We start from the raw sequence: 25,234 nt of genomic DNA, 5'->3' as shown, positions 1-25,234 counted from the left end.
CCACATTGAGAGAGTTGATCTGGGCCCTCTGGAAGCAAGGTTTCTCTCTTAGGCCTGTGGCTGTCAAAATTTAATGAGCAAAAGAATCACCTGGGAGCTTGTTAATTGTGCCAAACATAAGCTCTGGTGAAGTTTTCATCGGCTCTTCTAGAACCTTCCTGTGCACACATATCATCTGGGAACCTTGTTAAAATGCAGATCCTGATGTAGTGGCTCTAAGGGGGAGGTGAGGCTCTGCATTTCTAACAAGCTCCCAGGTGACACTGACGCTACTGATCCACAGACCACACTTTGGAGCTGCAAGATTCTCGAGTGAGACTGCCAGGGCTTGAGTCCCAGTATCAGCACCTACTGGCTGCCTAACATCTGGCAAGCTACTGGGCCTCTCTGGGCCACAGTTTCTTTATATGCCAAAAAAAGAGTATCAGTATAGCGCTAACTCATGGGGGTGTTTTGTTTTGGGGGTTAAAGGAGATGATCCATACAAGTCACTTAGCACAATGCCTGGCCCATAGAAAAATTTCAATAAATTTTTATTAGTGAGGTTTTTGGTACATAATAAGCTTTCAAAAAATAAATGGAAATTGTTAGTGTTTCATTTTCCCACTAGCTTACATTTATTCAGCTTTTCCAGGTCCTGTAGCTTCCTCTAGAAATGAATTTTAGAGCTAGCAAGAGCACAGCAGTTTATGTCTGTAAAATGCATTTTTATGTATATTTGTATCTCGGTTGTCAATCCTTGATGCTTAAAACAACCGTGATTTATTACTTCTCCACTTCTGTGGCTGACTGAGTTTGACTGGGCAGTTCTTCTGGGTTCTTCTGCTCCACATGGCACAGCTGAGGTCTCTCCGCCTTCACTTGGGAGGTTAGCTGGTGGCAGTGCTGAAGCTGGACCATCCAGAGTAGCCTCTCACCCTCCAGGGCTGTGTCCACACGGCCTCTCATCATTCAACAGTCTGAGCTTCCTTTACAGTAGGATGGCTGGCTTCCCAGCATGAGGGTCCCGAGAGGAGGAACCCCAACGTGCAAGTGGGTATCAATCCTTCACTTGCACCATGCTTGCTAATGTCCTATCGGCCCAAGCAAATCACACGGACACAACTACACAGGGCGTGAACACCAAGAAGTGTGGTTCATGGGCAGCCGCCAGTGTGAAGTCTACCACAGTTAACTTACTTGATTATAAGCCCCTTAAGACAGCTCATCGGCCATGGGCACTGTCATCTCCCTAGTCTTGGAAGATTGTTGAATGCATCGGATCTTGCAACCACCTGACATGCAGTAAAGAGATGATTGCCATTTGCAGGCAGCTGTGAGAGCTCGGTGTCACGCAGCTAGTTAGGGGCACCTGCTCGGGACATCACACTCACATTTTCCTCCTAACAGTCCTGCTAACCTTGTAGCATAAAGTTTTTCTGCCAGCCTCTCCATACCCTATATGTCTCCTTTCTCCAAGCTTCCTGGTGACATAGTTAATTATTTACAAATGAACATTTGAATGCACCAGAACAAGTGCTATTTAAAGGAACCCCATGGTGACTCATTGAGTAATTAAAATAATCATTTATTCCATAAGCATTTAGTGGGTTTTCAGTTTGCACCAGGCACCATGGGGGTAAAGGTATAGGGGACAAGGGAGGGGAACAGAGTTATAGAAGATGTGGCTCTTGCCCACAGGGAGCAAATTTATGCATGCTTTCAACCACAGATATGTGTTAGGCACCTACTGTGTGTCTAAGTGCCATGCAACAGAGGAAAACCCAGCACTGTTTCTGCCCTGCATACATCACAGACTGGCCCGTGCCATGTGGTTACGATGTGACAGCTGTGTTTGGGGAAGCCCCTCTGAGAGTGGAGAAGGGCCCGACTCTGCCTGGTGTCAATGGGCCAAAGAAAGCGTCCCAGGAACAGGGGCCCACAAACTATCCTAGATACAAAATAAATTGAATCCATAGACAAGACCCAGGGAGGGCCTTGCAGGCTGAGACAAGGAGCCACTAGAGACAATACAAGTCACAGGGTGAGGTTCAGGTCTCCTGCATCCTGAGTGCAGAGCAGGTGTCCCAAACGCACAGGCCACAGGGTTTTCACACATGCTGATCCCTGTCAGGAAAAGACTTTCCTGCCCTTCACACGGTGAATTATTATACATCCTTCAAAACCCCATTAAATGCCCCCTTTCTCTGAAAACTGCTCTGTCTCCCCCATGCAAAGTTAGTCACTCCCTCTTCTGTACGCCCACTGCAGCTGGAACACGCTTCTTTGAATCTTGATTATCTTCCTGGTTGCGAACTTTCCCAAGGCAGAGAGCTGGCCTCTTCTCGCTCTCGGTCCAGTGGTTCCCACACAGCCTCCTACATACCACCCTTACTAGTGACTACCATTTATTAGGCACGCTCTTTTTTCAGGCTTCGTGTAAAGAGCTTCATGTATGTTATTTAGTTGATTCCTTACAATAGCCCAGCGAGTTAGTTTCCAGTAGGATCCCCCTGTGGCAGTTGAGAAAACTGAAGGTTGGAAGTAGAACCCACTGCACGTCTGATGAGTGTGTATTAAATAAGTGGGCAAATGGGCAGATGAGGAACTGACTACATGAAAGAACTAATAGTAAAGATATCATTCGACTGTCTGTGTCTTCTAGAGAGCAAATGATCCTTGGGACATCCTATTAGACTTAAGTGCTCAACATCCTGTCCTTAGAATTGGGTGCCCATACGGAAGGAAGGTTGAATAAAAAGTATGGAATAAAAGTCTCTGGTTGTAAGACATAATTGCCCTGCCCCCTAGAATGAAAGACAGGTCCTAGAAATCTTGACCTGTGAGCCGATCATTGCCACGTGGAGGCTGCTCATTCTCGAATTTCCTTCTTTCCATAGTGCACCCACCACAGGCCACTGTCTAGTCCCCCAACCCCTCTATGGACAGATTTGTCTGCAATTATTTTCTCTTGGCTTCAGTGGTGTGTATGTCTGTGGGTGTTAATGCACACGTTTCCTCTCTGACCTTGGTTGGCAGGAAACTTCAACAGGAATACCATGGTCGATGTCCTACACACACAGATTGAAATGGATTTCCTCTTTCATTGATGCTCTCTGAAATCTTGGGCTGGGGAACGGCAGGCTCTTGTGCTTACAGCAGATTTATGGCTGGAGTGTGAGTAGAAGAACTTCTGGGCTCAATCTCAGAGCCACCATTAAGGTGCTGCTGCGCTAATTATGGGCCAGAGATAAGAGTGGGTGAGCTTCCAAGTCTTGCACAAGCCCTGATCCCCAAAGAGTCCCTCCTCAAGCCCACCATCCAGACCTGCTCCTTCCCCAGAGCTGCATGGTAACTACCCAGGAGGGCAAAAGAGATGCCACCTCACTTGTACCAGCTGGAGCCACAGAAATAATTTCAACATGAAAAAGTCAAGGAGGTGGACACACAGTATGTTAAGCCCTGCAACAGATTTTTGCATTCATTTCAGATCAAGACTGTGTAACTTGGATAATAATCAGATTTGGGCATATTGGGAAGTCTTGTCAATTAAATCACCTCTAACAATAGCTACTAGTTCTTGGGCACACATTGGGGTTAGGACCTGGGCTTGGGGGCCGCTCATACCCAAATCAGCTTGATCTGATAGAAAGCTTTCAACGACCCAAAGAGGAACCAACTGTCAGCACCACTCTCCTTTTACAATTGAGGAAACCAGAGTTCGAACGGCTGGCACCTGGCTTCACAGACGCTGGCAGTGCACCAGGGATTTGCCCCAGGTCTGTGTGACTCCTGAATCTCCATGTTACTCTGCCCATGGAAGAGTCCGGCCCAGCTCTGGATGGCCAGGACAACCTGTGGAGCTCAAAAGCCAGGAATTCATAGCCTGCTCGCTGGTTGCTGGCTGCCTAGCACTGTGCACCCGGGAGATGCCGGGAAGAAGGCAGGGCCACAAGGAGCTCTGCCCATTGGTCCTTGTCATCTGCAGAGCCCCTGACCAGCAGATGTGTGTGTAGAGGGGACAGACAAGGACCTGGGCTTGCCATCCTGGCCCTGCTACTTCAAGCAGTGTAACTTTGAGCGGGTCACATAACCTCTGTGAACCTTAGTTAAGCCAATGACAAGACAGGGACACACCACCCACCTCAGAGGACGTGGTGAGGACCACATGGGACAACCAAGCAGGGCTGCCAGGGACACTTGTGCCACGAAAATCACTTCCTTCCCTTTCCTTTCAAACCCGCCGTCTGCCGAGGAGCTTCTGTCATAGTCTTGACTCACCGTAGATTCCTGCCCAGTCGTGCTCCAACCCTAATCTGCGTTTCCAAGCCCTGCCTGACGCCCAAAACGGACCGAACCCTGGAGGAGCCAGGGACAGCGACAAGAAGAGAAATTCAGGTCACAGACGACAGCGGGGAGCGGGAGAGCATCCTTGGCCAGAACCTCCCCCGTCCTGGCCCAGGCACACTGGAAAGTTGCTGTCCTTAAAGTCCCAGCCAAGGATCCCACTCACGCGTCATCCTCCAGGCAGGAAGAGCTCCCGCAGCTACAGGGAAGAGACATCTGTCTCCCTCCCACCAACACCCAGGAAGAGCCTAATTAGATTGTATCTTCTCAGCTGCCACTTCGATCAGTGCGACGGAAGCACAGCAACAGGTGGCTCCAGACACGGATACCCGGGAACGCCGTGCACACGCCAGGGCTGACGGCCGACGCTTTGCCTGGTGTCTGAGCCGAGAGTCAAACCACGGAGACCTGCAGTGGGCACCCCGTGATCAGGCCAGGATAGGCTCTGTTTTTCTGAGAGGAAGTGAGTATTTTCTCAAAATAGGCTCTGAGCCAAGCTAGATTTTGAAATCTTATACCCAAAGTTTGTATCCCCATCAGTCAGGGTCTTAGTAGGAAACAGAAGCTCAATTCAGCTGGTATGTTTGAAGAGATTTTTAATGCAGGGACCAGGGTGGGCACGCAGGGATGGGCAGGATTCCGAGAGCTCATGGGGGATGTTGAGGCACAGCAGGAAGCTGGGGCCGCCCCCAGGCCCAGAAGGACATGGGAGAAGAGGTTACTATCAGAGTCGGTTTGGGATCTGAGCCTGGAAAAGGGCCAACTATATGCATTGCAAAATCACAGCAAAGCCAGGAGGAACAGGATGCTTTCAGACCTCAACCCTCTCTCCTCCCAGCCTCCAACTCCCCCACTGGCTGGACCCAACAGAAGTCACAGGTCAAGAGCCCTGCAGGTACAGTCCAGAGAAGCAGGCTTCCGGGGCACAGAGCAGGGCAGGGATGGGGTGAGGTTGAATATGGCAGATGAAGAGTATCAGGGTCAGAGGCGAAAGCTCTTGGGTTTGGTGATACCTGAGAACAGATCTCAACTCTTGCATCTATGAACTAAGCAACACCAAACAAACCCCTTACCTTTTCTGAACCTCAGTATCCTTGTCTATAAATGGCATATTGTCCAATCTAGAAAATTAAAAAATGTGTTTGTGAAGGGCTTTCACAGTGGCTGGCACAGAAGAGGTAGACAGTCAATGACATGGAAGTGACTGGAAAATCACAGACTTTTCAATCTGATACCTGGGTTTCCTCTCCTGGCTTCCTTACTTCCTACTTATGTGACTTGAGCAGGCAACTAAACCCATTTGAACCCAAGCAGGTCACCTGCTCTTTAGGTATTATAAGAACACTGCTTCAGAGGGTGATGTCAGTCAAACAATATATGTAAAGTATTCAGCAGTGTGCCCAGCACAAGAGTGCAATAAATTGTTGCCATTGCTTGTCTTGTTATTGATAAAGAGTAGGAAGTACCTTCAGGTGTGCCTGAGGTGTGAGCTTCCCTTACCTTGACCTTGCTCCCCCTAGCAGGGGCTGTTGAACCTGAATGTCAGGGGTCTCCACTCGTCAGCATCTCTTCCATGGTTGTGATTCTCTCCAAGCTTAGTCACAAGCCCCAGGGATGACAGATCTCCCCGTAGATGGGCTCCCACCCTCCACAAGCCAGCTGTTCCTTTCCCCAGAGAGAAAAGCAGCAGTCAGCTGACGGATCGTGGAAGGAGGCCAGGCTGGATGGAAGAAGTACGACAAAGGAGGTGATTGTCCTAGACCGTGGTAAAGCTGGAGACGCAGGCAGAAAACCAGGGCTTTGGCGATCCTCTTGCAGCTGAAGGAATAGGTGTGCTCTGGCTACCCATTCGGTGCTACCATTGTCCATGGGAGAGAGATGATGGAGATCTATGAAGGTGACGGTGCGAATGGACAGAGTAAAAAAGACTTGAGGGACAATTTGGAGACACAATTCGAGCATTCTCTAAACAGACCAGGATTTATCAATAGCTTTCAAAGCCTTACCTGGAAGATCTCTAAGCTGTCCAGCCCAGCTTTGGATGGCCAGGCCAGCATGCTCCCTCCACGCATTTTAAGAAATCCCAGCACCTACCTCCTTCCCTTCAGTGAACCCCTGCTGTGAAATCCATATGTAGATGACCTGCAGGTATTTGTGAATAAAGTGAAGACAGTTCATGCTGACACCACTAGGGCAAGCGCACTGCCCTAGAGTCAAACAGAGCCAAGTTTTTCCTGCCTTTACCACTTGCTTATCTGTGCGCCCTTGAGTAAGTTGCTTAACCTCACTGAACCTTAGCTTCCTCATTTGAAAAATGAATATATTACATTAGCTCACAGAGTGCTTTTGAAATTTAAATGACGTTGTTCACGTGAAGGTTGGGAACAGTACCCCCGTGCACAGTGAGCTCAGCCGAGCTGGGTTCCATTTTCCTCCCAATCCTTCTTCCTTAGCTGCCTAAGGACCTATTTGCACCTACTTTCCTTTTTGACAGCAATCCTTCATCATGCCCTAGTTTTGTGATACAATGTTGATAAAGTAAATGCAAATCACTGAGAGCCATCTAATTCATTATGTACGGCTTCAATGACAAATACTAAGTGTCCCAATGACAATTACTAAGTGTGGCAGTACACCACAGCTGCTAGGTGGCCTCAGGCTATTGGTTAGGCCTTACTGGACCATGAGTTCAAATGTTTGGGCTAATAAGGAGGAAATGGTGCTTGTAAAATAGAAGTTTAGATATACCTCTTTAACCAAGGGGGCACTGGTTAGACATTAGGAAATTACTGACACTCCCCAGAAACTAGCAGCTCCCCACAACCCATTTATACTTACACGAAGTATTTAGTGTTACTCATCCCCAGTATGGGGAAGAAGAAAGTAACTCAAAACCCTTGAGTGTGGGTATGACCAGTGACTTGCTCTAAGCAAGGAAATACAGCAAAACTGATGGGAGTGCGTGTTTACATGCAAGAGATTATGTGATTATGTTGCATTAGATTATAGGGCCCATGTTGCTGGAATCTTACATCCTCTTGCTGGTTTTGAGCAAGCAGACAGCCATATTGGGGCATACCATGTGTCAAGGAACTGCAGACAGAATCTAGGAGCTGAGAGCAGCCTTCACAAACAGCCATCAAGAAACAGATGCCCCAGTCCCATAGCTCAAAAAACCTGTGTGAACTTGGAAGCAGATCCTTCCTTCATCAAGCATCCAGATGAGAACCCAGCCCTACGCATCACCTTCATTACAGTCTCACGAAGGACCCATCTACGCCATGTCCAGACTCCTAACCCACAGAAACTGGGATAATAAATGTGAGTTGTTTTTAGGCACAAGTTCATCATAATATAGTTACACAGCAGTAGATAATGGATATATATGGTAAGTGCTAAATGAATTAATTAATGACTCAGTGAATGAAAAATCAGAGAAAATTTCTAATAAGAAAAGGCAAACCAAGACAGTTTGATTCAACACACATATATCTACTTTAAGCTCTTTCGTGCAGAGTGCTAGCTAATTATGCTGAGGGCTGGGGGTGGAGGAGACGGTTCATTAATCAGAGTAGGCCAACCACTATAACAAATATCTGTAAACCTCAATGAGGATTAATACAATAAAGGTTTATCTTTCACTCACATCAGAATCCAATGTGGGTCGTAGAGTAGAAGGGAACTGGCTTCAGCTCCAAGCAATCATTTGGGGACCCAGGCTCCTGCATCCCCTAAGCCTCAGAGTCTTGCACTGAGTCTTCTGCACCAACTGGCAGACCAGGGAAGAGAGAGAGCATGGAGAACCAGAGGGTGTCTTTCAGTTAGGGGCAAGGTCAGGAAGTGGACAAACAACTTCTGTCCTCATTCCTTGGCCACAACCCAGTCACATGGGTTTGCCTGACTACAAGAGATGCTGGGAAATGTAGTCTCGCTTATGCCCACAGGGAAAAGGAAGGGGTTTGGTGAGCCCATACTCATCTCTGCTCCAGAAAGGGAACAGTGAAGATACAGGAATACAAGACACAAGCCGTGACCCCAAGTGATTCACAACATACTGGGGAAAATGGCAAATAGCAAGTAATTACAACACATGGTACAATACGAAATAAACTTGAGAGAGATGGAGAGACAGAGGGACAGAGACGACATGATAGAGGCAACTTGATGTAATGGAAACTTGGAGCTAAGCCTCCTTGGGAGCTCTGCCCTTTGCTGACTTTATGAACCAGATTTATTTGCTTACCTTCTCTGAGCTTCTGTTTCCTTACACTTGAATTTGAAAAAATAAATATCTGACTCTCTGGGTGCCTCAGTTTCCTCACCTATTAAATGGAAATAATATTGCCTCCCTCAAAATTTGCTGTGAAGACAAGAAAATCCATGTAAATAAAATGCTTAGTAGAGAGTCTGACACAGAGCAAAGATTCTATAATATTAGCTACTGTTACTTATTATTAGCATTAGTATTATCATACATTGCTGGAGAGCTAAAGGATTTGGAGGCGCTTCATATAGCATAATGAGGTTTTGTACGTACAGCAGATCGTTGTTTTATGGCCCAAGCACTTTGGAAACTCAAAGTAAGAAGGGATTAATGCTGAACTTTGGGAATTAGAATGAGCTTCCCAGAGGAGGTGGCATTTAATCCAAGCTTTGAAGGATCAGAGCTGTCTTCACCCCATGGGCTGTTGCCTGACAACCAGAACTGTCCTCTTCACCCCAGAGAAGTAAAGGGACGAAATCCACAGAATTTAGGGCAGACTAAGAGGTGACAGTGGACACATTCATCAGCTCCTGATTAGAGGCAGAGACTCCCAGCCCCCTTTTTCTGTAGATCGATGATTGAAACAGAAATTTAAAAAGCAGTACCAAGTGATGTAGCCGGTAATAAACTTATGGACTTCATTTCCCCAGGAGGCTGCTCAAGTGGAAATTTTAAATAACTTCTCAAAAAGCTTCATTAAATTCATGAGGGATTGATTCCTAATGGATTATCAAAGCCTGTTTGGAGGCAAATTCTTAACTGTAGGGTTGAAGTCTTGGGAAGCAGGTGTACCCTGCTGATACTTCTCTCTGCACCTGTCAGAGACAAAAGATTACACTGCATATATCTCCAGGCTGACTCACTATGACAACTCAGTCAGAGAATCACAGCAGGAAGACACCAAAATAGCACTTTGGACCAGGAAAGGCCAGTCCAGGGCACCTGTGCCATCACTCCCCTGACAGGCTCAGGGCAGACATCACCAGTCTACCACAGCTCCTGTTCCTGCTGGATCCTGTTATGGCTTGACACTCTCCCTAGCATAGGCACTACTTGACCATCCCTGATGGACACCACCCCTCTACATAAGAGGAAAACAAGGCCAAAGGAGTAGATTGGTCTAAGAGGTTTGCTCCAGGGTTATCCCTTAAAATCTCTAGACATATCATCTAGTATGAGAATCCAGTGAAGTCCAGGTGTCCAGGCTAGTGTCTATGACTCCACGCCATGTGATTGGAAGACAGACAATCCTGCCCTCTTTTCCTATTTGCCTTATATAATAGGAGTCTGGACTTAGGAGATAATAATACATAAGAGTCAGGAAGAGGAGGAGAAATAGAGATGGAGGAAAGAGGAGAAGGAAGAGGAGGGAGAAGAGATAATCTTTCATGTACACATTACATTTTACATTTTACAAGCAGCTTTATATCCATGATTGCTGTGTTTAATCCTCACTATGAACTGGCTTCATAAAGAATTTTAAAACAAGGCTCAAGGACGTGAAGTTGCTGCCCAAGAGTGCACAACTCCTGATTGATACAATGAAGACGCAAGCCAGGCCTCCTGGACCAGCTGACCTCATTTTCTACTCCCACAAACTGGAATTTGTTTGAAAGCAAATCTCTCCTTCTCTAGATTTCAGACACCCCAGTCCTCCACATGGACGGAGAGGGCAAACCAGCTAACCCTGACTCACTCCCTTGGCCCATACTGTTCCAGCCCTGACTCTCGAATGCGGACGTATTTATTGCTGCATTAGCAGAGAACGTCATTCTGAGGCAGCTGAGGGTAGCCCTTGGATACCAGATGGCCACCATCTCTCAGGCCAGACCTATGTCCCTCTCGAACGATGATATTGGTGCCACTAGAAATAATCTCATTTACCAGCTGCCTGGTATTGATTCACCCAGCAAATATTTATTGAGTGTTTACTATGTTCTGGGCACTGGGCCAGGCCCTGAGCACACAGCAGTGACAAGGCAGGTCAAGGAGCTTGTAGGAGGAAAGGTAAACAATGAACAGGTTTGAAAACAAATAAAGAAAATAATTACAGAAGTGACAAATACATGGTAATTGGAGAATTATGTAGGGCTAGTCTACTTCAGACAGGCCTCTCTGAGAAGAAGACTTTTAAATTAAGGCCTTGAGGATGAAGAAGAGCCAGCCATGTAAAGAGAAGAGAGGAGGGCATTGCAAGTCAAAGGCTCTGGCAGGAAAGCTTGTATTCCAGGAGCAGAAGGCAGGCAGGAAGCTAGGCCAAGAGTTGTGATCCTATTTGAAAGATGAGCAAACTGAGGCCTGGAGAGTTGGAGCAGTTAGTCTAAGATCTCACAGGAACTTTTGAGTGACGTAAGTTATATAGACAGCTCCAGATGTGTTATGACATTGTAAACAGTGTCCTGAGGTTCTCATCAGGGAGCAGTCTCTCTGCAACCCAGTATTCCCCTCTCCTCCCTGCTCAGTGCACCCTAGGATCCTCATCTTCCCAGAGCAACATCACAATCAATTCCCAGGCAACTGACTGCAGTACCACCGGCTGCAGATGGTAATCCTTGGGAGGCAGGCTGCAGGAAAGGAGCAGAGGCGCTCTCTGAACAGGGGAGACCCTTTCTGCTTGCAAACATCCTTCTCCAGCCAAGGGAACAGTGCAGGAGGAAATAGCCCCTCGAATGACATGATCATCAAGGCAGGTGGCTGGTTTGTTTTTTTCTAAAGCAGCAGCTAATCTCAGGAACTTGGCTGGGATTGCAGTTTGTCCTCTCTGTTGGGAGAAAGTCCTCTGTGTACCTGCCCCTTCCCACCTCGCCTCTGACCTGAAGTTGTGTGTCAAGTCACCTGCCTAGTACTTCTCACACGGAGGCTGGGGTGGACCCTGTGAATTGTCTACCAAAGGCTATTTATAGACAATTTCTTCTTCTCTTCATCTATTAGAAAGGTTGAAAAGCTAAAAAAACCAATTTGCCACCTGCCTGGAAGGCTCTACACACAGTTCCGGCCACTGAGAGGCAGCAGAAGCCCTGGGGGAGCATCTCCTTTCTAGAAGTCGTGCGTGCATGTGAATGTATGCGTGTGTGCAGGTGCATGTGCACATGCATGTACATGTGTTGCCCTTTTCCTCTTTTTCTGTTTGCTCCTTTCCCTTCCTAACCTACTGGGAGACTCCTAGGGGTGCAGCAGCCGCTGTGCAGCTCTGAGGTGGCCAGCATGAAGGTCTATGTCTATGCAGTAAGAAAGGTGGAGCTCTTGTTCTATTTGACAAAGAATCCTTTATTTGTTTAACCCACTGTGAAGTGTTTTCCATCATTTGCAGCCAAAAGCAATCCTTGTCTATCAAAAACTTGCTAGCATCCTAAGTAGGTAGCCCTGTTCTAGACAGATCTTTGCTAATTTCCCTGCCACTCTTCTTCTCATTAGACCGATCCCCCAGACATTCCCAACTGCAGACACCAGGATGCCCCTCTCTGCCCCTGTGAGATTTAGACTTCTCTCCCAAACCATGGTCCTGGCCTGTGCCTGAGATGTTTCCTTCCCCTGCTGTTGAGGGCACAAGGAGTACTTTCCCTATCAGGTGAGACTCCTGGTAGAAACGACTTTGCCTTGATGCAGCCTCGAGTTTGCGGTTTTGACCAACACTGTTTCAGGTCCCCAGCCTCCTGACTTCTCTGTTGGCCCTGTTAGAAGCCCCACAACCCTGGGAATCTCAGGCTCGGAAGGGGCCTTTCTGGGAATCATGCTCTAATGAAAGCAAATCTCAATATGCTCATCCTTCTGCTCTCTTCTCTGCTTGCCTGGAGAATAATGAGGATTATGATGGTCTTTTCACTGTCATCTGTTTGACTTCCCCCATGAGCTCTTTAGAACCAAAGGGACAGACTCAAGGGACACTGGACATGGGACTTATGCCACCACAACAGCCAGAGAACAGAAAGGACCAGCAAATAAGAACAAAGAGGGCCAGACCAGCCTGTCACCACGGAGACGAGAGGAGGGCTCCCTGGTGTCAGGAAAAAAATGAGACTTTGAAATGAGCAAAATCAAGTACCTCGTGTCCCTTCGGCAGAGTTCCTGGTATTATCTAACAGGTCTCAAGGGATTATCCGCTCCAACCAGGATCAGCTCCTTGGACAGATTTCAATCACAAGCTCTTTCACAGCTCCTCAGAGGCAGAAGTTGTAGACAATTCAGAGTAATGCAAAGGATTCTTGTCCATGGTAAAGAAAATGAACTTTACCTGGCTGAGATATAATTGATTTCTACTCAGTAAGGAGAACATAACCCCAGCCATTATATTTTACTACCCAGTAGCAGTGGTCCCCAGGGCCACACGGGCCCATCTGGGGGATCTCCCAAGATGCTTCCAGGGGCTCTGTTAGGTCAAAACTATTTTCATAAGAACAGCAAGACATGGTTTGACAACTTCCCTTTCATTTCTCACAACCGTATAGTGGAATTTTCTACTATAGTGACATGACTATAACTCCTCTGATGGCTAATGGAAAGCGTGCTTACAGATTCTTATGAAGTTTCCTCAGTTTTAATTTTTAATATGACAAATATTGGTAGATAGAACTCACATAAACAGAAGCTCTTTGAGGTCTTCAATACTTTTTAAGAGTCTAAAGGGGTCCTGAGGCCAAAAAGTTCAATAACACATGCCCTGTGGATTAGAAACTAATTTTGCATCTATTAGCATATTCATTTCAGCATCTCCGATTGGTGGGGTGTGAGCTGGCTTTAATATCTTAATGAGTTAAATAAAATATTTGTTCATTTTATATCTGTACACGGGTCATGTTTTTAGCTTTTTTAAGTGGTACTTAAACACTGGGCTTGGAATAAAAGAGTGAGAGGTGAGGTGTGGCCGAGAAGGTCAAGGGACCGCACTGAGGACCCTGGGGCAGCCCTGAGACGGCTGTGCGGGTCAGCACCCCAGATGCCCCCTCGCGGCTCCACCAGGACCATGCGGACCTCCTGCCCAGCAGCCGCCCGGCACCCGTGGACTGCGCCGCAGCAGGAACCCAGCCCACGCCCAGCCTGGCTGAGCCCAGCCAGTCTCCTGCATGGAAATCTCTCTTTTCAATGGCCTGTGTTTTTGTTTTTTTTTTTGTAAGCCCCTCTGTGGATAAAGGGAAGGTTCCTGTGGCCAGGATTCTCCCCTGGCCCTGGTAGGCTAGCTCACTACACACATGTGGGCAATACGCTATTGACTCTATATAAAGAGCTCCACCCAGTGCCCTGGGCGACACGGTGGCACGGCCGCAAGGCTGCAGGAGAGCAGACACTGGAGTGGTGGCAGCCCCGAGGACAGAGACTGAGATGGCTGCGGGGGACAGAGAGGCCCAGAGGCAGAGACCGGCTTGCTGCACGCAGACTCGCTCTGAGTAGATGGGATTCTAGTGACTGACCTGCCACCGTGGGAATGAAGTTGAGTATAAACCCTTTCACCCCAAGAACGTTCCATTGTCATTTTTCAGTCTCACTGAATCCATAGTGAACTTGCCTGGGGCTGAAACCCATTGGCAAGACACCCTCCAAAACAAAAGTTGAGGTTCTTGACACCCAGAAGGGTGGTGGTGCAGAAGGGAAGGTCCGACGGTACGTCTGTCAAACCCCAGAGGAGCCAAGGGGCCTGCCCGAGGTGACACTGACTCTCAGAGCGGGAGACGGGGAGAGAACGTGGGGCCCCAGCCCCCAGCGCAGGGCTGTGCTGCTGCTTTCCACTGCCTGGCCGCACCACGCTTCCTCCTACTGCCGTGCCCACCTCTCCCGGGAACAGGTGCATTCAGGAGGACCGTCCGAGCTCCCCAGACTCACCCCTGCCCTGTTCTCCTGGACTGGCCGCCTGGCCTCACTGGGCCTAGGTCTCCCCACCTGACTGTGGATATAACAAGAGGAACAGACTAAACACAGTCAGGCGTTGGGTCCGCAGGTGGTACCGAGCAAATATTTACCCTTTTCTCTGTCCATCTCTCCCTACTTACGGCTCTCCAACCCGAATGGAGCCGGAGTGCCGGCCAATGGAGAGGCACGGGGCTGAGCGAGGGGACGGGGAAGGGAGGGCAGAGACAGAGGGGGTCCCGCACTCCCAGCCAAATGGAGGTAACCTCTAACTGTGTGTGAGTGCGTGTGCACATCCTACCCTATTGGGTGGCAGATTAGATGTTATAGATGCGTGAGGGTCCCGCCATGCCCTCCCTCTGGGTGCTGGGGCAGGGGGGTCCTGCCTGCCATCTCAGCCCATGTCTCTCCATCACTGGGGAGAATTTAGGATAATGGGTGAAGCACAGAGAATACTAACATCTAAGCTAAAATAATCTACCTCAGGGTTGCCAAACTATGGCCCGTGAGCCATGTATAGATAGGCCTTTGCCTGTTTTTTATATGGTCTATGAACTAAGAATGGTCTTTAAATGTTTAAATGATTGAAACAAAAGTTTTGAAAGAATGATACCTCATAACCCATGGAAATCATATGAAATTTAAATGTCAGTGGCCATAAATACAGTGGTATATTGGAGCACAGCCATGCTCCCAAGTTACTTATTGTCCGGGGCTGCTTCGGGGCCACAGGGGCGGAGCTGAGCCGTTGTGACAGAGAACACGCGTGTGGTGTGCAAGCCCTAAAGTGTTTCGTCTCTAGCTCCTTCCAGAAGTTGCTGATCCTGATCTACATCATCTGCTGAGAGAGGAAATAAAGAACGAGGACAGGCTGAGCGGCAGCGAGAATGCTGGGGAGCCGGGGGAGGGGGAGGCAAAGGTGTTTAGGGGTGAGGGACAGCAGCTGCCATCCCTATGAAGACATTGAGAGTATTTGAGGGGATCTCCAGGATGTTTCTGCGTTTTAAGAATATTCTTCAGCAGAAGTCAGTAGGGTTTTTGGTTATGGATATGAACATAAATAGTAATACATAAATATATATATATGAAAGTAATACCAAATTCAAGACAATGATTCTAGAGAAGAAACAGGAAGATTGAGGGAAAGGGGAGATGAAGTGCTGTCTGTAATAGAGGATCTGTTAAAATGTTTACATTTATATTTCTGAAGCAATGAAGTTGATAAACAATAAAAGATGAAAAGATTAGTTCGTGATAGAGATGAAACCATGAGAACTGATTTTTTTTTTAAGTTGCCTCTGGCATGGGTACTCGGAAAGGCTAAGCAAGAGATTCTTGGTCATAAGCTCGTCTACACCATTTTTTTTTTATTTGGTTACTGCAATACATCCTGCTGTTTTGCTCTGAATCTAAGACATGCATCTTTTTCACAATTTAACAACCCTGAAGTAGCAACGCATTTTACAATTGACTGTAGAGCATAGTTAAGTTGGCAGAGTTTTCTTCTTTCTTGGCACTACAAAAAAATAGTTCACCTTATAACTTATCGTCGATGGTATCTTTCATCTTCTTTCAAAGGGACCAATAAAGTGGATTCTCTTCTTTGGCATTCCATTGTGAGACCAACAGAGAAATGGAGTACTACTGTTCATTTCTTATGGCTTCTGTTCAAACGATAAACTGAGGTATAGGAATGTTTAAGAGTCTATTTGAGCCAAAACCGATTGGGCAGCACCAGACTGGAAGTGGCTAGGACCACGCCACCCACCGGAGCTTGGGAAGAGACTATAGAATAAAGAGAGGAAGCAAAGCAAGGAAATCATTGATTGGCTACAGCTTAAAGCCCAGTTGGTTACTTATGATTGGTTATCTTAGGTTTCAATTTCGTAGCCTCCAGGCACTCACAGCTTTAGATTTGGGTTTGTTTATGTAGGCCGCCAGGGCATTAGTCTAATGGTCCCCAGTCAAATGGCCTCCCTGTTTAATTAATTTAACAATTGACTGAGAGGGTTTCTCTGAGTGAGACACTGCTTTGAGACTGGCACATGCGGAGCCCAGGATTTATTTGTGTTTAATTACCCAATGGGAAAAGGAGAGCTGGAGAACTTGGGTCACACACATTGTTTATGATTCTCTCTTCTTAGTAAAAGGCAAGAGTAAACACCTTATTGAATTATTTTGATTTAGAAGATGTGATGAATCAGAGAAATCTTGGTGCTGGTCAGCAGAACCTGAGCTGGGGAAAAAATTGTCCTAATTCCTAAGTGTTATTAAACTTTGTCTTCCCAAGTAAAATAAAGTAAGGAGTCAGTAATAATAATTAACTCTTTCCTCTAAATTGGTCTTAACAAGTAAGGGATTCTCTAAGAAGCAAGACCCTATTTCCTGATTTAACCACCTCATGGGAGACAGCAGAGAGAGCAAATCATGCCCTGTTCACTGGAGCAGGATGGGAGATTACAAAGATCTGGGCTTCTGGTCAGAGCTGGGATAGCAGCAGGTAAGCATGCAAAACCCATCCTGTTCGCAGGAAACCCCGAGACTCAACCCAGCTCTTCTGCTGCCCTTCCCACCATGTAAGAAAACAGAAAACTGAGAAGGTAGGAAGCCCCTGGAGTCACATAAAGAGATGGCATTACCCTTATTCAACTGCTTAGTTTAAGAAGCTGGATTCCGTAGAACCACGTGGGTAATTTATGGATTCTTTCATTCAACAGACATTTTGTGAGCAGATGCTCTGCACTGTGCTAGATACCTGAAATAGGCCCCCTCTGGGTTCTTACATTTCCCCGGCTTAACCAACATGTGAATTGTTTCCTGTAATTTTCTCAAAGATCCTATGGGGTCGATACTGTTATCACGATCCCTACATTATAGATGATGACATGGAAGCTCAGAGAGGTTAAGTTAACTTGCCCCAGGTCACCCAGCTAGTAAACAACAGTGCTGGGGCTGGAACCCACAGCATCAGGGCTCAGAATCTGTGCTCTTAAACACTAAGTCATATTACTCCTCCAGGCGGAAGTGAAAATTGAATAGTATATCTGAAAATTGCTCTGCTCTCTTAGAAGTCATTCTAAAATGGGATAAAAGCCTGGGTTTTGGAACTGAGACTGGAGTTGGAATTCCTTCTCCGATGCTAGCCTGCATCTCTGTGAAGGCAGGGACCGTGTCTGGCCTGGCATTGTGGAGTCCCCGAGCACCAAGCCTAGCACATAGTAGGTACCCACTAAATATTTGATGACTGGATTCATTTACCAGTCAAAGGAATCCCCTTGGAAGAATCCCCTAATCTGTCTGCCCTCTGGTTCCTCGGATGTATCAATTCCTCCTTACAGAGTCACAGGAAAGATTCAATGAAGCAGGTATTTCAGACACACAGCACAAAGCCTGACACACAGTAAGTTCCCGTCCAACAGTCTGATGCCCAGCCATGTGTCACAGATCTGGGGTGGACACGGGCATTCCTAAGGAACACAGAGCCAGGCTTTGGAAGACAAATCAGCATATACAGGAGACTGTTATGTGATGGCAGGAGTAGGGCTTCCTGAGGGTGGTCCAGAATTGAACTCTCCATGAGAGCACCCCACTATCCCTTTCAGTCATGCCCCCATGGCAGGCAGTACTGGTAGGAGTCAGCATACACCTGCCCCTGCAGAAGGGGCATCCATCCCCAATTTCTCAGCCTCTGCTTCTGTAGGGGGCCTGGCCACGTGACTTGGATTCAGCCAGTCAGGAGCTCTTTCCGTGGGGAAGTGCTCTTTCATCCAGGGATCGAGGCCACCTTGGGGCCAGTGCTGCAAGCCTTCCAGCTGTCCTCATGGTGCAACCGCGCTGTAGGTCCCACTTACGCTGCGGGTCTAGCCCCCTTTGTTATCCGACACCATCCCTAATATCTTTCCAACAATTCCCTTTGTGCTTGAGGCAGCTATTAGGGGCTTAGCTGTGTCCCCCCAAATATATGTTGAAATCTGAAACCTTAGGACCTCAGAATGTGAATGCATTGGAGACAGAATCTTTAAAGAGGTAATTCAATTAAAATGAGGTCATTAGGGTGGGCCTAATCCAATGTGACTGGTGACCTTTTAAGAAGAGATCAGGACACAGACACATACAGAGGGGACGACCATGGCAAGACACAGGGTGAAGCCCGCCATTCCCCAAGCCAAGCAGGAAGGCCTCAGAAGACACCAAACTTGGTGACACCTTGACCGTGGACTTCCAGCTTCCGGAAAATAAGTTTCTGTTGTTCAAGGCCCCAAGTCAATGGTACTTTGTTATGGCAGCCTGAACTGACAAATACAGCACCCATGGCCAGCTTCCGTTATTTGCAGTCCTTAAATGATGCAGCTTATGACTGTCTAATATGAGACGGGAGAGTGACATGCTTTGGTGATGAGCAGCACAGGGTGGAAGGTCAGAGCTCAGACACTAGGGCCAGGCCACCCAGGTTCAGACCCTGGCCCTACTGCCTCCACCTGCAGGACCTTAGGCACAGCACTTGACTGCTCCCATGTGCCTCAGTTTCCTCATCTGAAAAAATGGGTTAACAGTTGTCCAGTACATCCATCTGTGATTTTAAAAATGGGGTGGGGAGTTTCCATGCATGGGCCTATTCTCTGCCTGCTGGGAGGCGTACCCAGGCCTCCCCCCATGGGCTCTTCCACTGGAGCCAAGTCAAAGGTCACAGGTCCCTGTCAATGTCCAGAACCTCAAAACCATTTCATCAGCTTCCAAAATCCTGGTCATGTTGGGGAAACAGAGGCAACACAATCTCATTTGGTTAAGACCACAGGCTCTGGAACCAGACTGCCACTTACTTTCTATAACCTTGGGCAACTTCTTTAACTGTTTGATGATTCAGTTTCCTCCTCTGGGGACCATAAAAATAAATAAATAAATCTTTCAGAGGTTTTTTCTGTGTGTGTGTGAGAATTACATTAGTAAATAGAATAAAGCTCTTGGCTCCAACCCAACTTGACACTATGACCCTGGGCACTAAGGAAGGGATGAGGCACCACCCTGCCCACAGCCCAGGTCACCTCTTGTGGGATACGGGCTGTTGGGGTCCTGGGGTGGGACAGGGTGAACTGGGGAGGGTCATGAATGGTTGGCGATAGAGAAAGGGACTGGTCTCTGTAACTGAGTAAAAGCAGATTCTGTACAGCCACAGCGAAGTCATTGATTTTTATTTACAATCCCCTGTGTTCCCTAAAAGGGTGAGTCCTGGTGAACCCGAGAGTCTTCTGTTTCTCAGCCGGGAAGAGTATGCCTCCGGGGAGGAGCCCAGCCCGAGCTTAACTGCTTTGCCAAGGAAAAGGCAAGAAATGGGGAGGCCGCAGGCAGAAATCCGGGAGGGGACCTGAGTTAGGTGCAGAAACATGGGTCTGCACCTAACTCAGTTGCCCCAGGGCAAATCCCTTAACCGCTCTGTGCCTCAGTTGCCTTCTCAGCAAACAGAGATCCTACTAGTCCCTGGTCTCTTTGGGTTGTGACGGGAACAAGATGGGTTCAGAAACTAGGGACCCCTGGAATGCTGCCGTGTCCACGTCAAGGACTCACAGAGTCTGGAACTCCCAAGAGGTACTGTCCCCACTGATGCTCTGTCCCTGAAAGAACCCCAGGGCCCCTTTAGAGGTGCTCGGTTATACCAGCACTCCGCACAAGGGCTCTGTGCCAGCTCGGCTGCATTCTTCTCCAGGGTGTCAGAGGTATGGAGAAAACATCCTCCAAAATCACAGGGCACCAAGTGAGGAGAACAACGTCCTGGAAAGCAGCACCCATAAAGAATGGGCCCCACACCTCAGAGTCCTTTTGCACGGCAGAGCATCTTCACTAACTGGGGACAACAGGCCTGCACCAGAACCAGGCAAAAATTAAATGAAACAAAACGGTCCATAATTAGAATGGCAATAAAAGCAGGGGGGAGGAGTAAGGCAGTGAACTCTATTAATAGAGCTAATAACACAGGATAATGCCGTTGTGCTCTGAACCTGCCCATGGGAGGTGTTGCTTACACTTATTTGCATATTAATTTTGAATGAAAATGCTGGGCTCTTTCTGCTGGGATAAATCAATTCCAGTGGAAGTTCTCTGATGGGAAGCAGCTAATTCTTCTTCCCTTTTCCTGCCAGCAGGAAGATACCCATTTGCTGCCAGGAAAATATTTTTTAAGAGCCACCATAGTGTAGAAAAAGTAGGCCAGAAAATTACAGGCGAAGGTGCAGACCTTGGAGATGGAGGGGGCTACAGTGGGCTAGTGAAGGTCCAGCTTAGTGGGGGCTCAGGAGCCAGGGTGAGCCTGCTAGGTCCTGGCTTCTCTAGAATAACACCATCAAAGCAAAGGGACAAGTAGGTTCACCTCCAATCCCAGTGCTTATTGATTGGTACTGGCTGTTATAAGAATGTGGAGTTGAGAAGGATTTGAAATCCAGGACAGACTCAGAGGACAGAGGACAGTGATCAATTAGTAATGTCTGCCCTGGAGATGTCACGGTGGGATGAGTGATGTCTGCCATGCTGTCCTAAGGAGCATCAGCTTTAAAATCTGCAGCAGGGCTTCATAAACAGGCCTTTTGAAGCACAGTATGGCAGGTGGAGAATGGGAATAAAACAGCAGAGCAGCCAAGCAGAAAAGAGGCAATCCAAAGAATGTGGTGAGGGGGATGTCACTGAATACTACCATTTTGTGAGCAGCTACTATGTTCTGGACACTGTCAGAATCTGGGAACACAGAGACAACTAAGATAATGCTCTCCTTCAAGAAATCAAATCCAGTGGAAACACGCATGTAAACAGGACTTAGGATAGATTGAGATATAATTTCTCTGCTGATTCCAATGACTGGGCTGTTGGGCTGTGCCTTTGCACATCCCTGCACAAGTCCTATTTCCACCCCCCTCTTGTTCATTACTACCCCCAGAGATCCCCTCCTTGGACTGCTCAGCTCCTCTCTGCACTGTACGTACTCATAGCAGGCTCTTGTTGCTCCCCAACCTTGAACTACCTCCTCAGCACCAATGCCTCCCAAAAGTCTGTGTCAAGCCAGTGTTTCCCCCCAGCATTGTCCAGAGCCTGGGTGGCTTCCTATGGGATGTGGGCTGTTATGGTTACTGGATGGGACAGGATGGACTGGGAGAGGGCTATGAATATTGGGAGGGGTTGAGACTCTTGGACTTTAAGAAAAGGCAATTTCTTATGAGCTGTCCATTCTAAGGCTGTGACATCTCTTACCTTCCTACATCATGAGGTCAGAAAGGCCACAAAACCTCTCCAGATACTAAAAGGAAGGCTCTAGGGAGGTGACATAATCCTCACCTCCTTGCAGAGGAGGAGCAAAGTCTCAGAGAGGTCAGCAACTTTCCCATGTGTGCACAGCCAGCCCAGCAGCAGAGCAGGGATCCAACCCAGGGCCTTCAGGCTTCCAACAACTCAATACCAAAATTCTCCTACTAGTGCAGGCCAAATTCTAGTCGAGGGTGACCTTTATTAAGCATAAAATTAGAGAAAAGAGATATTAGCAAGAACCTGCATTTGAAAAGATGAATTTCTGAAAGGATCTGTTTGTTAAAGAAAATCCTTGGAAATTTGTGTTCAGTGATGCTGGGCAGAAAAGGAGTGTGGACACCAAATTAATGTCCCACCACTCTGGTCTTGGATGAGTGCGCACCCCCTGCATCGCTTTACGGGAGACGGGAGAGCCCTGGGCAATATCACCCCTGGGAGGGGCCTTCCCCGACCTCCCCAGCCAGTCCTTATAGACTAGCAGTTCCATCCTGCCAGGTGCCCCTGCTCTCTCCTTGGGGCACTGTCCATCACAGGGGCCAAGGCAGGGGTTCCAGATGACCCATGTTCCCATCCCAGATGTTTCCTACTGGTTGGATGGTCATGGGCTACTTACCTCCCCCTGCCTCCACACCCTCATCGCTAACATGGGGGACATCATAGCGCCGACCCCGAGGGTCACTGTGAGGATTACTGAGCTTGAAGACCAAGAACGGCCAGCACGCGGCAGGAGGCGGTCCTCCTCAGATGCTTATTTGCTGCTTCCTGTCTTCCCGCCATCATGGAAACCCTCCCAAGGCAAGGATTTTGATTTGTTCACTATGGAATCCTCAGCATCTAGAAGAGTTCCTCACGCTGAGCAGAGGTCACTGGGTAGAATATTTGTTCAACACAAACTCTGCCAGGCACAAAGCATGGCCGAGGTAAAAGGATGCAGGAGGCGGTGGGATTGAGGAAGAAATGGGAACAGATGGTCAAATTGTGAAGTTCAGAGATCTGTGACCCAAAAAGCCTAGACTTTGGAGTCAGACAAAACTGGCTCTGAACCCTCACAGGGCCCTTGCCCAATGGCGGGCACGGAACTGGCCTTCACCTGTGGGAACCTGCTCTCTCACCTGAGATTTGGGGGTTCTCCTCCCTTATATAGGGGATAGGGAGGCAGAAGGGGTCACCTGCACCGTGCGTCTGCAGGCGCTCAGTAAATGTCAGCCTCCACCCTCCCCGGCTGGCACACAGCCCTGTCCTGCTGTGGGCCTGCCCACGCTGGGGACCGGGCAGCGGCTGCCGGTGCCGGCAGGGGCGCCACGCTCATCTGCCAGACCTCGCCGCCACTCCGCCACGGGAGAGATGTGCTGTTTCCGTTACACTCATAGCAGGAGGAGGGAGGGAGTTCAACTCCTGTTTTTGTTTTTACAATGCAAAATTTGTCAACTTGGCACAGTTGACAGACTGCCTCTGTGTCACCGCGCTGGTTCCTTTAATTGCCTTCCCTGTGTGAGAGAATCTGCACGTGTGTGTGCACACGTGTTTCCTGAGAAAGGCTCGCTTGCTTGCTTGGGCAGAAAAGGAGCCGATTCCAGAAGAGGGGCCTGTACCCTGGGATGTGTGACCACAGCCTCAACCTCTGAGAGACAGCATGGGACGGGTGGAGAAGACCTCTCTGGGGGTCAGGAAACTGGGACTCTGGCCCACCTCTGCCCCTTACATCACAGTAACAGCAACAAATCAACAATAATAGTGGGACAGATGATAAAATGGGGCTCTTTCTAGCTCCATCCTACATGTCAAGACTCCAGGACATTCCACATTTCTAGAGAAGTGCCAGCCCTCCTGTCCAGGATGTATGGAGGAGTTAACTGACACCTGTTTTGCAATTCTGGGCTCACCACCTGCCTCTGACTTACTTAACATTGGAACAGCCTTGGGAGGGTTTGAAATCGAGGGACTTTTACCTGGGGAGTCATCAGAGTGCTGTGTGTCAATCCTTGCCCATGATGATGGAATGTGGGTGAGGCTACTACCTTCTCACCTCACACCCAGCAAGACAGGCTTCAGGGAGGCCAGTGGGAGACCCGCCTGGGTTGGGGTAGCTTGTACACCGGAGATCACTGTTTGACACACACCTGGAAAATCTACGTGAGAGGCTGCAGCCGTTGCCCTGAGGCAGTGAGGCAGGAAGAGGTAGGTGTACTACATCAGGGTCCAGCTGCACAGCCACAAGGTGGGCAACGCTGGGCCAGATGCAGGCCATGGGGAAAGAGCCAGCCTGGAGCCTACCCAGGCTGACGTCAAGTGCAAGATGGACCCCCAGATTCCCAGGCACACAGGAAGGAAATCGAAGTGGACAGTAGGTCATCCGTGACCCTGAGGGGAGCTGAGACCAGCTAAAAATGTAAAAGAAAAGACTAATGGAACAGAAAGAACTGGAGTCTCCAGTAAGCTTTCCAAGCCACTCAGTGCACCAACCCTGACCTTGCAACCTTGAGGTTTCTTATTATGTAAGTCACCACATTTTCCTCATTGTCTAAGCTCCTTACCCTTAAGCCACAAGCGTTTGCTGTCCCCTGAATCCAAGCTGATACGAGTAATTTTCCCTCAGCTATGCAACTAGTAAGTGGAAGCATTAAAACTCGAGGACAGATCTGTGAGTCCAGTGCTTGTCATGAGTCCCTATGCTGAGACTGCGTGTGAAAAGGGCTGTGTGAGCTCAAGTCACAGGCATGTCAGCCCATGTCATACCTGAGACATGGGCATCATGGAAAACTGAGGAAACCAGACATTAAGAAGACAAATGCTCTAAGAAACAACAATAGAAGCTTTTAGTGCACATCAGGAGATAGTTGGTGTCTGATAAAAGTATATTTGAAAAAACTGTCATAGACCAGATGGGACTTGGGGGATATGACAACAAAATGCAATCTGGAAGCCTGGACTGGATGCTGGGCCAAAAAGAGGACATTGGTGGAAAACTGATGAACTCCAAATAAAGTAAGGAGTTTGGTTTCATAGTAATCCACCAACATCAGTGTCTCAGTTTTGACAGATGGGCATGGCAATGCAAGATGTTAACAATGGGAGAAATTGGGTAAAGGGCCTACGAGAACTCTCTGCACTATCTTTACAACTTTCCTGTAAATCTAGAATGATTCTAAAATAAGTTTATTTTTTAAAATTTTAGTGAATGAATGATGAACATAAAAAAAGTCCAGGTCCAGGGACAAACGTGATCCCTGTATTTCATTTGAGTTACTTAAGGAACTCTGTGCCTACACCCGGCCCTTCCCACATCCCCTTCAGTCCCTTCAACAGCCCTGCAGGCATGTACCACACAGGGCCTGGCACATGGTAGGTTCTCAGTAAATACCCATTGACCAAGTAAATGAATCCTCTTTGCCCATAAGGAAGCTGCAGCTTAGAGATGCTAGGTCCCTGCACATGGGTTTATTGGACTCCAAAGCCCAGGCTCCTTGGACTCCACCACCCACCCGGCCTTAAGGTTAGAGCCGTGTCAGAGCCTGGGAG

General features: G+C 48.1%; 1 long non-coding RNA gene across 1 annotated transcript; it reads right to left on the bottom strand.

The window, feature by feature from the left end:
- Positions 1–4,905: 4,905 nt before the first annotated feature.
- On the bottom strand, positions 4,906–8,149 carry LOC130685073 (uncharacterized). Its single transcript, XR_008999508.1, has 2 exons — positions 7,973–8,149; positions 4,906–6,215 (listed from the first exon to the last, which is right to left on the bottom strand). It is a non-coding gene; the product is annotated as an uncharacterized LOC130685073 (long non-coding RNA).
- Positions 8,150–25,234: the final 17,085 nt, after the last annotated feature.

This window comes from Manis pentadactyla, chromosome 10 (assembly GCF_030020395.1).
Source record: "Manis pentadactyla isolate mManPen7 chromosome 10, mManPen7.hap1, whole genome shotgun sequence".
Classification (NCBI taxonomy): Eukaryota; Metazoa; Chordata; class Mammalia; order Pholidota; family Manidae; genus Manis; species Manis pentadactyla.
Note: the sequence above shows the minus strand (reverse complement) of the source record. Positions and strands in the feature narration are given on the sequence as shown.